General features: G+C 44.9%; 1 protein-coding gene across 3 annotated transcripts in view; it reads left to right on the top strand.

Annotated features, from left to right (window-relative positions):
- The first annotated feature begins 4387 nt into the window (after positions 1 to 4387).
- SUSD6 (sushi domain containing 6) overlaps positions 4388 to 16681 on the top strand; it is a 108027-nt gene continuing 95733 nt past the window's right edge. For 2 of the 3 annotated variants that reach the window (XM_017516477.2, XM_017516478.2), the window contains exon 1: positions 4388 to 4641. The gene's annotated coding sequence lies outside the window, so the exon portion shown is untranslated. Of the gene's footprint in view, positions 4642 to 4909; positions 4999 to 16681 lie in introns of those variants that run through there. The other variant, XM_017516476.1, reaches the window with a different exon arrangement.

Raw genomic sequence — 16681 nt, 5'->3', positions numbered from 1 at the left:
GGGCTTATGAAGGCTGCCCAAGGAATCTTGAATCAAAACATGAAACTCAGCTAATTTCTATAGAGATAAGCTACTGACCTCTCGGTGCCTCAACTTCCTTAGAGGTAAAATTGGGGACAATAATGTCTCTTCATTTTATGGGGATGTTGTAAGGATAAAAGGAGATGGTATGCAAAAAAGCACTTTTTTAAAAAGCAAGAGATATATGAGGACAATTTCAGTCTTTACTTGCTATTTTTATTGGGGGGAGGGGTGGGAGGAGCCACATGGTTTATTTGGAAATGTGTGACCTTTGGACAGACAAACAAGAATGAATTCTGGTTTTGCAACATACATACTATGTGGTTTTGATATGTCAAAAAAAACCTCTCTGAGCCTTGCTTGTAAAATGGTGTTAATGATAATTAACTTGGCGGACTGTTGCCAGAATTAGAGGTTACATGTATAAAGTCCCTACCAACCACCTGACACATAGTAGGTGATTTGTAAATAGTAGCTGTAATTACTACTATTATATGTAATAACCATAGCAGCTGAGATTCCATGTACTTATTCTGAACCTTTTCTCTTACTTTCAGAGAGCCAAACTCCTCTGCCCTGCTCTGCAAGTAGTAAAGACACACACTCTTTGTTAGATTCCTGGGAGATGAAGGGAATACCATGCCTCCTGACTCTTATCACAGGAGTGACTACCGCATCCTGGTTGGCCCAGGACTGACCTAATTCTGGCATTGGAAGTCCCATATGCCAGGAACCCCCTTAGTCCCAGGCAAACTGGGATGGTTGGCTATTCTACTTACCACCAACTGGGACTAATCTAACCCCCATGCCATTTTCTGACACCTAGATTTAGAGTAGAGTATTAAGATTTGTGCTGGAAATCAGCCAGGTGCGGTTGCTCATGCCTGTAATCCCTGCACTTTGGGAGGCAGAAGCAGGCTGATCACTGAGGTCAGGAGTTTGAGACCAGCCTGGCCAACACAGTGAAAACCCATCCCTACTAAAAATACAAAACTTAGCTGGGTGTGGTGGCGGGCGCCTGTAATCCCAGCTACTTAGGAGACTGAGGCAGGAGAATCACCTGAAACCAGGAGGTGGAGGTTGCAGCGAGCCGAGATTGCACCATTGCACTCCATCTAGTCTGGGCCACAGGGCGAGACTCCGTCTCAAAAAAAAAAAAAAGGATTTGTGTTGGAAATCTGGAAGGACCCAGGAATAGTAGCTCAAGGAGCCATCTTAAGTCCTTTTAGAATAAGAAAGGGTCTGAATTAAAAAGTGAAAATAAAAAATTAACTCTGGTTTAAAATTCATTATGTTAGGTGGAGGAAGCAAAAAATCAATTATAAACACCACATATTTGTATTATTCCATTTATAGGAAGCACTCAGAATAGGCAAATCTATAGAGACAGAAAGCAGATTATTGGTTGTCTAGGGTGGGAGTCAGGGAAGGTGGCTGGGAGGGAGGAAACGGGTAGTGACTGCTAATAGGTACGGAAGTTTTTTTAAGGGTCATGAAACTGTTGTAAAATGTTGTACAACTCTGTAACTATACTAAAAACCATTGAATTGTTCACTCTAAATCTACAATTGTACATGTACAAATTTGTACAATTTGTAAAGTTATACAAAATAAATGTACAAATTTAAACTGTGAATTGGTGGTATGTGAATATCTCAATAAAGCTGTTAAATTATTTATTTATTTATTTATTTATTTATTTTAGACAGAGCTTGCTTTGTCACCAAGGCTGGAGTGCAGCGGCAGGATCTTGGCTCACTGCAGCCTCTGCCTCCCAGGTTCAAGCAATTTTTGTAACTAGCCTCCCGCATAGCTCGATTACAGGTGTGTGCCACCATGCCTGGCTAATTTTTGTATTTTTAGTAGAGATGAGGTTTGCCATGTTGGCCAGGCTGGTCTTGAACTCCTGGCCTCAAATGATCGGACTGCCTCGGCCTCCCAAAATGCTGGGATTACAGGCATGAGAAAGCTGTTAAATTAAAAAAAAAGATCTTAAAAGTTTTAAACCATTTTAATTAATCTACCATCCCTCCCACTTGAAAATGTCTAAGTCTAAATTATTCTTAACATTCATCTTGTGAGATCTTTTCAATGGCAGAAAGATGATACTCACTCTAGGCCAGGAAGTACCATTCCATTTTGCAGGTGAGAAGAACAAGGCCTATAAGCAGAATGTAACAGGGGCTTTTCATCAGCACTACAGAGGAGGCCATTGGAACTTCAGGTGGGAGGGGAAAAGCAGACAGGAAAGGCTGGCGAGCCAGCATTTACAAAGGGAGGAGACTTGACCCTGATTCTGGCAATTCAAAGTAGAAGGAAATGGATGCTAAACTGGGGCTCTATGAAAGTGCCACAGAAAAGTAGAACTTGGGAAGACTCTGAAGGGTAAGTAAGAAGATTCTGAAGGAGAAGTTCTTCAAGACTGAGGAAACAGCAAGGGCACCTGGTTTGTGAGTGAGATGTAACAGGAGTGGCTTGTTAGAGACCAGCAGATGGTATGGGGAGGCTGGAGTGCGGGGTGTTTGGAGGGATGGAGAGCATTTGGTCCAGATTGTGGACAGCACAGGCTACTACAGTCCTTGCTCTCCACAATCTCCCAGACCCCCAGTGTCCACAGAATGAAACTGCTGATGAGTTTGGTTTCATTCTGTGGACACTGGGGGTCTGGGAGAGGATTTTTAGGCAGTGATGGACAGATCTGCATAGGGTCTCAGAAGGGATTTTATAAGGTGGCAGTTCTCGCATGAAGTCACTGGGCCTGTTAATAGCAAGGGGCTTGGTTGGCTTGACAGATGATCTAATCTGAACTATACACGCTTTCTTTCTTCCCTTTCCTCTTCCTTTTTCTCTTTCTCTCCATTGGGCTTCTCCAAGTCTTTCTCCATCCTTTTCCCTTGCTTCCTTTCTCCTTGTCCCCTCCCTGAGCTTTGGGTCTGCCTGGCGTGTTCCTGTTGCCCACACTGATTTGGTTGTGCTCTGCTACAGACTTCAATTTTCTAGTGGTCTGGGCAGTGCGGCCCCAAATGAGCAGGAATGGAGGAGTGCCCATCTTCTCTAGTGAGTTGGGACCCAACAAGGCAAGGAAGAAAGAAGGCAGAACAAGGATAGGCTTACAACGGGTATTATAGCAACAAGCCACAGGTAGCTGTGGGGCCCAGAAGGGAAGGGTTGTTTGGTGGACGGGCCTGTGTGCATGGGCAGGAGCATTCTGCTTGTTTGGTTCAAGCTACTTCACAACGACATGCCCTGTTAATTCACAGCACTTTTCCTGAAAGCCTGGGGAGAGGCCCTGAGAAGGTGTATCCTTTTGTTCAAGAGCATCTGGGAGTAGGGGCCCGCCAGACACAAGCTGCAGTAAAGACACAAGTCTGTACGTCCAGATGTGGACTCTACCACTGATTTACAAGTAGGAGTGCTTTAACATTTATTGAGGACGTCTGAGACAGACACAGTGCAAGGCCCTGGGGCACAAAGATAAAAAGCCAGAGTCCTCCCAATCAAGGCGCCACAGGCCCTGTAAACACATAAACTGAGGACACACTGCATGAGAGATCACCAATAAGCGATGTGGCCATACAGTGCACAAACTGCTCACTCAGTATGAGCTAGAAAATAGCCCCCGGAGGCAAGGCTAGAGGGGAAATACGGTTAGGAATGTGGCAGGGTTCTAGTCCGGGCTCTGCCAGTCCTGGCTCTGAACTGCGGTTTTCTCAACCTTGAGATCCCTTGTGTGATTTTAGTATGCTGAAGGATCACTCACTTCGGAATGCTTGTGACAGCACACACTCCCAAGTCCGACCCCACTGAATCACAATGGCTGGAGGTGGGTGGGCCCCGAATCTGCATTTTCACCCCCACCCACTCTCCCCGCTACCCCGGGCAGCTTTAATGTTAGCAGGCTAGGGACCACAGTTTGGCGTACTGCTTTACCAGGAGATAATAACCTGCTTCAGAGATAGGTCAGACGAGCAATTCAAGAGTTAACAAGGCAACATGCGCCAAAAGCCTTGTAAACCTGAGGGCAGTACAATTCTTTACAAATAATAGTAATTCAGTAATGCAAATTAATAATAATAGTAAACGAACTGGAGAGCGCACTGAAAACCCCGCGCGGTTCAGCTGGGTCCGTGGCACCGCCTCATCGACTCTAGCGCAGAGAGACCGTCTCTTTAAGGCCTCCCCTCCTCCACCGCGTCACTTCTCCCGCGGGTACCTGGCCCGGCCGGCGGCGCGTGCGTGCGGAGCCTCCCGGCGGGGCGGTCCCTGCGGCGCGACGCCGGCACGACGCCGGCGCGACGCCCGCGCTGTTGCGTGCGCGCCTGGCCCCGCCCCTTCCCTGCCCCCTCCTTCCGCGGGGCCTCCCCCGCCCGCGCGGTACAGCTGGGTCAGTGACGCGGGCGCTGCCGCCGCCGCTCCTGCCGCGTTCTAGTCTCCGAAGCCGGCGACCACCCTGCCGCCTCCCTCCCTCCCGCGCGCTTCCTCTGCCCACAGCGCCGGCCAGCGCGAGCCAGACAAGGGCGCGCGGGGCCTCGCTTAGACCTGAAAGGGTTGCGGGCGCGCGCAAGCGGCGGCGTGGAAGCAGTGAGCGCCCCCCTCCCGGAGGTCTCTGCCGGCTCCCGGGTGAGTTGTCACCGTGGCCGGGGGGCGGCAGGGCCGGCATTGTGCCACCGGCGCGCCCGGCCGGCTGTCAGGGGCGCGGGGCCAGCGTACACCGCCGGGCAGGAACGCTGGCCGGAGCCCGAGCCGGCGCCGGCGGCTCCCCGTGCTTTTCCGCGCCGGCCCGCTGTCACCCGGCCGCTAACCGAGCCGCTGGGAGCCCGGCGCTGGCGTGGAGCGGCCGGCGGGCCGGCGGTGGGGGCTGCGCGGCTGGGGAGACCGGCAGCTGGTTTGCGGCCGGGAACTTGGTGACTCGCGGTCCGGGGCGCACCGTCCCGCGTCACTGGCCGGGCAGCGCCAGAAGAGCCGCACGCCGTGCCGGTAGGTGCAGAGGAGGTAGGCAGAGGCCCTCTGTGCCACTGTCATTACTGCCCTCAGCTGCGGGGCTTGCGCTGGGGCAGGGCTGGCTTAGAGAGGGTGGATTTCCTGAGGAAGTCTCAGAGCTCGCCTGTGCGCACCGCAGCATTCGGGAGTCCTGGCGCCTTGGCTGCTCTTTAATCTCAAAAACTTCTCTTCTTTACCAGGCTAAACTCCCCGAAACCAGCTCTTTTCTTTCAAAAAGTAGGCACGTACATACAGACTTTCCTTTTCCACTCCTGGTTAAGAGACCCCAGCTGTGAGCGTGGATCTGACTCTCCCGCATGGGAGTCGTGGCTGAGGAGCTGCTGAAGTGGAGAAAAGTTACCCTGGAAGAATTTAGGAGCAAGAGGGGGAGGTGGTTATGGGGACCACAAGACCCAGAAGCAAAGAGACGTCAAAAAGTCTTGGGGTGGTTAAAGGGAAGCTGGCGTCTGGGCAGAGGCCTAAAGCTGTTGTTGCCACAGAATTTTCTCTCGGTGGCAGGCGACATGCAGGGTTTTGTTGCTGTTGCTAACTGGGCTCCTGTGCGCTCTTTCAGAGGTGCAGTAAGATTACCCGCTTCAATTAGGCCTAGGGATTTACTCCCTTTTTTGATCTACAGAGATGGGAAGTGTGTCTTTCCAGCCTTCGCAGTAGTTACTTCATTTCTTGCTGTTTTCGTTCCTCTGGTGTAAAAAATACAAAGGAGTTATGCACACACACTTTTTCAGTTTTGGGAATTCCACACCCAAATTGTCACCATTATGTGGAGGCTAGTAGAGACATGTGCTTGGCATTGACTTCTGAGTTCTCCGGGCTTTGTACTTTTGGCTAGAAGCATATTCAACCAGAAATTAAAATTTTCCTAGAGTTGGGGAGGTATGTCTGCACCTCAGGAAAGAAGGTATTTAATTAAGCAGCAATAATATGGAAAGGTTCTTGAGGACTTACTGAGTACCAAGCTTTGTGCTAAGGGCTTTACTTTCTTGAACTTATTTAATAAACAACAGACTTTAGACGTAGATATTATTATCCCCATTCTTCTAGTTGAGACTCAAACCAGACAAGTTAAATAACTTGCCCATGTCACATAGGTAGCTCATGGTGGAGCCCACACTCTGAACTACTAGTCTCTGGTTTGTTTACCTTTTGGTAAAAGTGAAATTGGGGTCTTTCTAAAACCTTCTGAAACCACTGCTGCTTCGGGCTGTTTCTCAGATCATGAGCATTCTAAACTCTTTGTCCAGGGTACTACTGATGGTACGTTTGCATAAGATTCATTTGTTCATTCTTTCATTTGGTACTCCCAAGTACTTATGTGATACAGAATGTATGCCAGGCACTGTGCTAGGTATTACCGATTCTGCATTGAATAAGTCAGACTCTAGCTCTCATGGACTCACAATCTTTAAGTCAATTTGTTTTGGTTTATGTTGGACTTTCGTTGGTTGCCATTTACTGCTGAAGGAACTTCTGCCCAGTGAGTTAAACAGAGGACAATATTGGTATGAGTCCTGATTTTTTTAGTAATTAAGAAAATAAGTAATTTTTTGAATACTGTAGTAGAAATGGCATATGAAACAAATTCTCACTTACACCTAGATGGGGACAATGCCAGAGTGCTCCGTTTGTAAACCCTGAGAGCAAACCCACTGTCAAATGGCCAAGTTTAACTTCTTTCACTGAGGCCTGCCTCCTGAAAGCCCAGAATTTGGTTAGATAGAAGGGGAAGAAAGGTAGAATAAGGTGTTACTGATGCAGGCTGGCAGATAAAGAGACCTCAGCACTTTGTTTTCCGGCCAGTTTCTGAGGTGTGGTGATTGAACTTGTGTTTGTTTTGTTTTGTTTTGTTTTGTTTTGTTTTGTTTTGTTTGAGATGGTGTCTTGCTCTGTTACCCAGGCTGGAGTATAGTGGCACAGTCTTGGCTCATTGCAAACTCCACCTCTTGGGTTCAAGAGATACTCCTTCCTCAGCCTCCTGAGTAGCTGGGACTCCAGGTGCTTGCCACCATCCCTGGCTAATTTTTGTATTTTTAGTAGAGATGAGGTTTCACCTTGTTAGCCAGGCTGGTCTCGAACAACTGACCTTGTGATCTGCCCACCTTGGCCTCCCAAAGTGCTGAGATTACAGGCGTGAGTCACCGCACCCAGCCTGAACTCGTGTTCTTATGTAATGGTGCATCTCTCAGTAGGTGCATCTCTCCCGGGGCAGCAATTCCTGCAGCAGCCTTACACACACACACACACACTCTTCCTGCAGCAGCCTTCCCCCTACACACACACACAATTCCTGCAGCAACCTTACACACACACACACACACACACACACACCCCACACACACACACACCCTCTCCCGCCCCCCCTCCCTTCCAAAACGTAATAATTCACCTGGCTTCTTAAAAGTTAGAACTTCTTTCAAATTTATTGCTACTAAACATTGTTTCACTCCCTCCACTCTTGTCCATTTTCCACATAAAGACTTGGCTTTTGCTTCAAATATTTTCTTGTGCCCTTTTTTCATATCCTTAGCTCTTCTGACAACCAGGTTACTACTGGTGTCATTTGTGGGCTTTGAGAAATACAGCATCTTAAAAAAAATATATTGAGGTTCATTCTCTTCCTCATTTCAGTACCAAACAAGTGAACTGTGGAGAATGAAGCAGAACCACTTGACAGCAGAGAGGGAAAGCCAGAGGGCACACATGATTGTCTTTCCCCTCTAGTTCCCCATTTACCAAGGGGCAGTTCACACTTGCAGGCCTGAAAGTCGGCAGATCCACTGGGCCCAGGTTGTGTAATTGTCATACATGAAGCAAGTTATTAAGCTCCAGAACTGACATGTTATGCCTGGGTGAAGCTGACAAGTAGGATCTATTTTCCCTCTTCTTTCTGCCTGGACACTATGGAAGTCTTGTTGGAGGGCGTTCCCTCAAGCAGTAGGAGAAAGATCTGAAGGAGCCAATAGAAGAAGGAGCCCCATGTCTTGTCTTTTTTCTTTTCTTTCTTTATTTTTTGTTTAACTTTGAGAGCAAACATTGCTTTGTTGCAGACTTGAATGTTGAGGATTAGGACATTTGGTTAAGGGTAAACTTTGGGACAAATGCAAAACTGGGGGAAATAGAGACTCTTTCTCCAGGTTTCTCAGGAGTTCCATAGTACTCAGGAACCTTCGGGTGGACTGTCCTTGAACATCAAGATCTGTTCACTCCATCCCTGGCTTGGATTCAAGGCAACAGCCATTGTGTATCCCTTGGATGAGCGTAAGTTCGTGTTTCTAAGAACTTTTCATTTGAAAAAGTACAAGTTCTGGGAAAAGAGGTACCTCTTAACAAAAACCTCTTAGGTTTTTGTGGCAGAGCCTGTTAGCCACCTGTGTTCTTCCTGTGCTCACGTATCTGCAGTGGTGTCCTTTTTTTTCCTCTTTTTAGTTTTTTTGGCCTGGAAATCAGCAGGGTTCCTCCATTTGCACTCTCATCCTCTGGTTCTTTCTTGAGTGTGGAAGTCACTCTGCTGGTGGACCTTGCAGTGGCACTGAGCTGGGTCACTTCAGCAGTGAAAGGTTAGCTGTGCTACTGTCAAGGTTTGAGGACAGTTAAGAGTCTGTGAAGGTACTGGATACAGCGACAGCAGGAAGTGCAGCACTGAGAACTGAAACTGGTTTTACAGACTGTGGTGTCAGCCTGTGATGTACCCTCCCTCCCTGGCTCTTATATCTCAAAAAAGGAAAATAGCCATGCTTGAAACATCGGAAGGCTGTGTGCCAAGAATTCACGCAGTACTCCTGAAACAGGATATTACTGAAGCATTTTTCTCAAACAGAAACAGATGTAGTTCCCTGTTACTGTTGCCAGTGTTAGTAGATCCTTAAAATTACCTGACAGCAGTGTGCCCTTAAATGTACTCCCCCCTCCTACACACATACACAAGTGTTTTATTTTATTTTATTTTCTGGCAACGCCTCCTTGCTTGATTTGAGGAAAGTTAGCTTGGGATTCCTGATGACAATAATAGATTCTCAGTGGGTTTGCAGACGGCAGAGGTGGTGACTGACAATTCTTTATTACTCAGAGGAGGATTTTCTATGGTGAAAAATGATTCAGGATTCTGCAATTGGAGATTGGATACAAAACCTCAGAAAAGACACACACATAGGGATCTTTCCCTTTCTTGCCACCCTTTCCAGAGGAGAGGGAATGTCTAATCTTTCCAGGTCTAACCTACTGCCAGCAGTGACTTGCCTTCACTCACAGACATTTAAGATTAGAGCGTGGAATTGCCCTTTATGTAAACTGTCCTTGCTGAAATTTTCTTTGCCTAGTCTAGGCTTCAGCTTCTGACAAAGACAGTAAAATGAAACTGGCTTCTGGGAAGGCATAAGAACCTGTTTATCTGATTCTTCCTTCTTTAGATTGTTCTCAGTTGAGCTCAACAAAGTGGACAGAGGCTTGTAAAAGGTAACTTGAAAAAGGAAACAGTGATTTTGCTTAATTTGCATTTTAAATTATAGCGGTCTGTGCAAACTGAAGGGAGACTGAGGTATTTTTCGGTGGGGAGGCACAAGATTACAGATAGCTTAGAAAGTGGAAGGGAAAAAAATCACCATGATTCTACCACTCTAACATAAACATAATGTGCATTTTGTTTTCTCCATCTTCAGTTGCTAGTACCTGCACATTCAACTTTGTATTTTTTTCATTTAGCTTTTTTTTTACATGTCATAAAATTCACTCATTTAAAGTACAGTTCAGTGGTTTTTAGTATATTTCGAAGAATTGTACAGATATCACCATAATCTAATTTTGGAATATTTTCATCACCCCCAAAAGTCACTCCCTATTTCTCAACAATCCCATCTAGCCCTAGGCAACCACTAATCTACCTTCTTTCTATATAGGTTTGCCTATTTGGACATTTCATATAGATGGAATCATATAATATGTGGTCTTTAATAACTGACTTCTTTCACTTAGCATAATGTTTTTGAGGCTTATTCATGTTTTAGCATGTACCAGTACTTCATTCCATTTTATTGCTAAATACTATTCTGTTGTATTGATATCCCACATTTCGTTTATCCATTCATCAGCCAATGGACAGTGGGGTTGTTTCTGTTTTTTGGTTATAAATAATATTGCTAAGAACATCTGTGTATAAGTTTTTCTGTGGAGGTGTATGTTTTCATTTCTCAGGGAGGCATCTTTAAAGCTGCATCCATCCGTATCTCCACTTTGAGGTTAACATTCTACTTGGTTATGCAGTTTGTTTGAGGAAGAACAGTGTTATTATAGTAAACTCTTGGTCTTACTATGGTATTGTGGATATTGCCCTGAATCAAGAAAAGATGCCACCAAAAAAATCCAAAACCCAAAAACAGAAAGAGAAGATCCTGTTTGTAAGCTTGAACTCTCCAGTAGCATTGTTTCCAAATATTTGGTGTAGAACTTTAACCATTGGTGAGAGTTGACTGATACAATAGTGCCTAAATTCAGTGCACATGTACTGCTACGTAAAAAAAAAAAAAAAAAAAGGATTTTCAATGTGAAGCCTCAGCTCCAAATCTCATCTTTGTGTTTTATAGAGAGAAATTTACCGTGAACCCCCAGGGCCTTCCTTATCAAATGTGATTTATAGTTCTCAGAAGCTTTTCCTTTTCTTATGAAAAATTCCATGCCAGGGTTCTGTGCACGTGCTCAGAGGCTTCTGCTAGGTTGGGGAGTGGAATGCTTATTGAATAGAGAGCCAGCCAGCAAGGTAGGGAGAAGGGAGAGGGGCTGTGAGTGTCCTGAAAGTGTAGATCTGAGAAAGAGTGCTCTTTAGAGCAGCTCCCACAGGGCTTTTCCAGGTGGACCTCAGGTGTAACCCGCGGTTAAAAACAGATCATGCCAGACAAAAAAAGGAGCAGATGGTGCGGCTTGGAGTGTCATTTCCTCTACAGGATGTGTCCCTGGGTGGTTTTACATCATGCCAACCATATTAATGAAATACTGCAACAGAATGTCTTCTTTTGCCCTTGTTCTGATTGGAACCACAGGTTGAGTTTCCCTAATCTGAAATCTGAAATGCTGCAAAATCTTAAACTTTTTGAGCACTCACATGATAGAAAATTCTATACCTGACCTCATGTTTTGGGTCACAGTCAAAACTACCTTCAGGCTATGTATATTAGGTATATATAAAACATAAATGGATTTTGTGTTTGGACTGGGGTCCCATCCCTGAGATACCTGATTATGTATATGCAAATATTCCAAAATCCAAAATATTTCTGGTCCCAAGCATTTCTGATAAGGGATACTCGGCCTGTACTAGCACTTGTGACCAACAGCTAGTCTTGCTTTCCTTGTTCCTAGATCCCTACTAAAAGCTCTTGAAAGTGTGCATATGCAGGCTTCCTAATGGTTTAACAGAGGGTCAAGATGGTTACACCACAGAGAAACAAACAGGAGGAATAGGGCACATGCCCTTTGTCCAGCAAGACAGACAAAAACTAGGAACTTGAATAATCTTCTCTGGGTTCCTATATGTTTAACCAAGGCCAAGGATCAGTTCTTCTAGAAAGATCCCTCCTGTGTGTGGGTATAAATTTGTGTGAATGCAACCATAACTTCCCTGCCAAAACTCATTGCCGAAGATGTTGTGAATTGGAGCAGGTCCTACCTGTTAATGCAAATTCGACTCCCAAATTCTAGGAGTTTCTATAGGTTGAGTGAAGTGAGACAAGACTGTTATTTGAAGATCCAAATTCTTCACTGTTGATATCTAGATGCTACCAAAACTCCTTGCACAACAAAGTATATGAAGAGAGACTCTAGGCTCGAAATGTTAGAGTTGGAAAAATGGGACTTTGGGGTTGTTCTTATTCTACCTCCTCATTTTATAGAAATGCAAATGGGAAATGGATGCTCAGAGCTGACTTGCCTGAGAGGTGAAAGGGCTAGTGGAGAAGCCAGTGCTCCTGATTCCTAGTCTACTGCTTTTCTGTCCCAGTGTGGTCACTTCATTGTTTTTCCCCATCGTCTGGGCCTGGTTCAGGAATGGGGATTGGGAGTCCAGCAGGGTATCGTCGTTCATGTTGGGAACAAATTCAAGTTACTTCTGTGATTGTGGTTTTGAGTCTAATAGTGAAATTACAAAGGAAATGAGTCTTTAAGTCCAGTTCTTCTGAAAGAAAATGGGTGCAGGGTCCTCAGGGCCGATCTGCCTATGGAGTAATCATTCTTTTTATTCCTTTACGTTCTTAATAAACTTGCTTTCACTAAAAAATGGGTGTTGTGTTTAGGCTCGGCCTGCTTAACTTTTAAATCTCTGTGCTGTGTATCTTTGCCATTCAGAAATGCCCCCTAGCCCAGTATGGTGGCTCAGGCCTGTAATCCCAGCACTTTGGGAGGCTGAGGTGGGGCAATTGCTCAAGACCAGTTAAAGAGCAGCCTGGGCAATGTAGTGAGAGCCCCCGTCTCTGCAGGAAAAAAAAAAAATTAAAAATTAGCTGGACATGGTGGCACATACCTGTAGTCCCAGCTACTTGGATAACTGAAGAGGGGAGGATTGCTTGAGCCTGGGAAGTCAAGGCTGCAATGAGCCATGATGGCGCCACTGCACTCCAGCCTGGGTGACACAGTTAAGATCTTGTCTCAAAAAAAGAAAAAAAAAAAAAACCCACCTGACTCCAGGCCAATGGGATGTGTTCTCCATCTGGGAGAATTGATCCGGCCTCCATTCCCCATTAAGCGACAAAACCCTTCAGAGCTGTCATGCTGACTTCCTTGGGCTTATTGTATATGAAATCAGCTACCCAACTAAATGCAGCGTGAACGCACATCTCTAACTGTATGTCTCTAACCAGGCAGGAAGGAAGCAGGTCATGTATCCTGGCTTTCCCCATCCCAGAAAGCCAGTGAACAGAGTCTTGTGTTCAGTGGGTGCTGCTGTTGCAGTTGTCATTCTTGAGGCATTGCTAGACAATTAACCAATGGTATGTTATCTGGTCCACCCCTTTATCAATCCTCCATCTGCCTCCAGGTGGAAACTCTGCCTTGGGAAGACTGTCTACCTCCTTGTTTCTGTCCTGTGGGGATTTTGCTTATTGCCCAGCAGAATAGTAAGAAAAATAGGCTCTTGAGTTTCATAAAAATGCATTGATCCATCTTGCCTTTACATGTACCCTCAAGTCATAATAATTTGTGAGCTGATAATCTGGTTAGGCTATGATGTCAGGCTGGTGGGAGGCTGGTAGGTGGTTGCTGCAGAAACCAAAGGGAAGTAAGTCTAGTTGTCTGGCAAATAATTAGTGAATGCCTGTTCTAGGCACTAGGTATACAGTTGTGAACAAAGAACAAAATGGACATAGTACTTGCTGGCATGGAGTTAGCAGACGGGGAATACTCACGAGGTTTTTGAGAGTAGTGTTGGAGGAATTGTTTGTGTACAGCAGACTTTCAGCTTGACGGTTCAGGCTTTGTCAGTTATTTCTGTGCTCCAAACCACAGTCACTCTGGAAGGAAGAACTTGAAAAGTATCATTAGAGACTTCCCCCTAGGCTTCCTGTTAAAGAAATGAATTGTCTTTCTCTGCAGTGAGCTAGGTCTAGGGGTTTGGTCTCCTTTGAGGATTCCTGTTTCTGGCTTTATTTAATCAACCAGTTTTTAATGCTTTTAGACCCTGGCATATCCTATTTTTAATTAAAGAGAAAAGGACTGGGAGAAGGGGAATAGAGAGGATCAGTAGAATGAATTCCTTAGGTAATCTTTTTTCTTCTTCCATCTCTCTCAAGCCTCAATTTTAGATAGAAATGTTGATTTGTGAGATATCTCTTTTCCTGATTTATCTGTGGCTTTACAACCTGCTGGGGGCAGTAAAGTATCTAGTTCCCAGTAAACATAGGCCCTCCCCTTACATTTTACCTCTTTGGGTAGCCATCTCTATGTAGGCCCTGGTTTCAGGCTGACATTGGAAGTTCCCTGAGGTCAGTGACTGTCTCATCCACTTCCTTGTACCCCCTCCTGGATTAATTGGATGATTAATAAATGATTGACCTGGTGTAGGGGATTAAAATAACAAGTACAGGAGGGCAAGGTGACTTTGAGGCCATGAGCCTTGATGACAAGGAATGAAAGAGTGGTATTATTGATGAAATTCTAAAAATGGAGACATTTGGAGGGAGGTCTGGTTTGAGTGAAAAACAAATATAAACAGGGTGTTAAAAAGCTGTTAACATTCGCCAGGTTCACCCTGTCTGGTGGCAGAAAAACAAGACAGCTTAGGAACCATGGCAGTGGAAGGTGAAGGAAAGAGAGGTATTATTGGAGGTTGTCCAGAATGTTTTAGCAAAGCCAGTCAAAAACAAACTACAGGACTCCCTTATTACAGGGGTGAAGACCAGAAAGTCATCCCTGCTAATTTTTAGGTAGCAGGTCTTTGCTTCTAGAATTCTGTTCTTTTAAAAGCCTTGGAGAGGCATCATTCATTCCTGAAAGCCAACTTACACCTTTGCCTCTGCAGTTTAGTATCCAGTGTGTTGGGCTGCAAGCAAGGAAGTAGTTAACACTTTTTTCTTTGTTCTCTGCAATTGAACTCTTTTGGGGGACAGTTCTACTTCTGGAATTATATAATTGTGTCGGTCATCTCCCTTGAAGATCTGTCCATGCTTTTTTAAAAGCACATCATTGAAAGAAGGGTGCTCTGTACCAATGCTGACATGCTTTTTTCTTGGGTTATACGTGAGCAATGGTAGAACGAACAGATTTCAGGGCTTTTGGTGTTGGTATAACTTTCTGTGAATAGTGAAGGTATTGGGAGGCTAATGTTAAGGCAACAGGTGGGGTGGTTTTACAAGTACCACATCTGAACTCGTTAATTGATGAAGTATTTATCAGATGCTCTTTCCTATATGCTAATTATCTCCCCACAGGAATTCTTTGCCGCACTAAGTTTAACACTTAATTCTACTTTTTTATATGGTTCTCCAGTGTTTTTTTGGCTTGTTTTTGTTTTGAAACAGGGTCTTGCTCTGTCACCCAGGCTAGAGTGTAGTGGCACCATTGCAGCTCAGTGCAGCCTTGACCTCCTGGGCTTAAGCAATCCTCCTACCTCAATCTCCTGAATAGCTGGGACTACAGGCATGCATCACCAGGCCCGGCTAATTTTTTAAAGAGGTAGAGATGGGGTTTTACCATGTTTCCCAGGCTGGTCTTGAACTCCTGGACTCAAGCGATCCGCCTATGTCAGCCTCCCAAAGTGCTGGGATTATAGGCATGAACTACCATGCCTGGCCCAGTGTTTTGGTTAGTCTCTTCTCATAAATTTCAACCTCCTTGAGGATGGGTTATGTTTCCCTGCGTTTTCTATGCAGACTGGACATCCATATTGATAGCAGTAAAGATTTCTTCATTTTACAAACTGCTTTCTTTTCTTTTTTTGAGATGGAGTCTCACTCTGTTGCGCAGGCTGGAGTACAGTGGTGTGATCTCAGCTCACTGCAACCTCTGCCTCCCAGGTTCAAGCAGTTCCCCTGCCTTAGCCTCCTCAGTAGCTGGGATTGCAGGTGCCTGCCACCATGCCCAGCTAATTTTTGTATTTTTAGTAGAGATGAGGTTTTACCATGTTGGCCAGGGTGGTCTTGAACTCCTGACCACAAGTGATCCACCTGCCTTGGCCTCCCAAAGTGTTTGGATTACAGGCGTGAGCCATAGCACCTGACCAAACTGCTTTCATGTAAGATACCTCATACTGTCAGGAAGATTGTAGTCCCATTTTACGAATGGGAAAGATAAGACTTTTGGCAACCAGTATGCACTTGGCAGCAACTGTACTTGTATCTAGTAGTGATGTTAAGTCAGCAGGGGCTCAAATGCTAAATGAGACACTGGTACGGTAGCACATGTTGAGAGATGGGAAACCTCCTAGGATTGTAGACTTGATTAACTTGCCAAGGAACAGCAAACAGCAATATGATAGCAATAGCCCCTTTTTTGGATCTTCCATCCCCATCTCGGCCCAGGTACCCTAAGGTCAGCATGTTTTTGTGTACTCATGGAACAAAAATATGAACATGTGCATATAGTCATGCACTAATGACATTTTGCTGCATATGTGATGGTGGTTTCGTAAGATTATAATGGAACTGAAAAATTTATATTACCTAGTGACATTGTAGTCATGGTAAGGCATAGCACAATGCATTACTCACCTGTTTGCAGTGATACTGGTGTAAACAAATCTACAGCATGGCCAGTTGTATTAGAGTCTAGCACTTACAAATATGTACAGTACATAATACTTGATGATAATAACTATGTTTCTAGTTTTTGTATTTACTATAATATACTTTTTGTCGTCAACATAGACTGTACTCCTTCTACTTAGAGAAAAACCCCCCAAAAACCAGTTAACTGTGAAATAGCCTCAGGCAGATTCTTCATCAGGTATTCCAGGAGGCATTGTCATAGAAGATAACAGTTCTGTTACTGCCCTTGAAGACCTGCTGGTGGGATAAGATGTGGAAATGGAAGACAATGTTATAGATGATCCTAACCCTTTGTAGGCCTAGGATAATGTGTGTGTTTGTATTAGATTTGTTTTGTGTTTTTTTTTTTTTAAACAAAAAAAGATTTTTTAAAAATAGAAAATAGCTTATAGATAAGGATGTAAAGAAAGAAAATATTTTGG

The sequence above is a fragment of the Cebus imitator genome, unplaced genomic scaffold (genome assembly GCF_001604975.1).
Source record: "Cebus imitator isolate Cc_AM_T3 unplaced genomic scaffold, Cebus_imitator-1.0 Scaffold590, whole genome shotgun sequence".
Classification (NCBI taxonomy): Eukaryota; Metazoa; Chordata; class Mammalia; order Primates; family Cebidae; genus Cebus; species Cebus imitator.
This window is presented reverse-complemented; position numbering and strand designations above follow the sequence as displayed.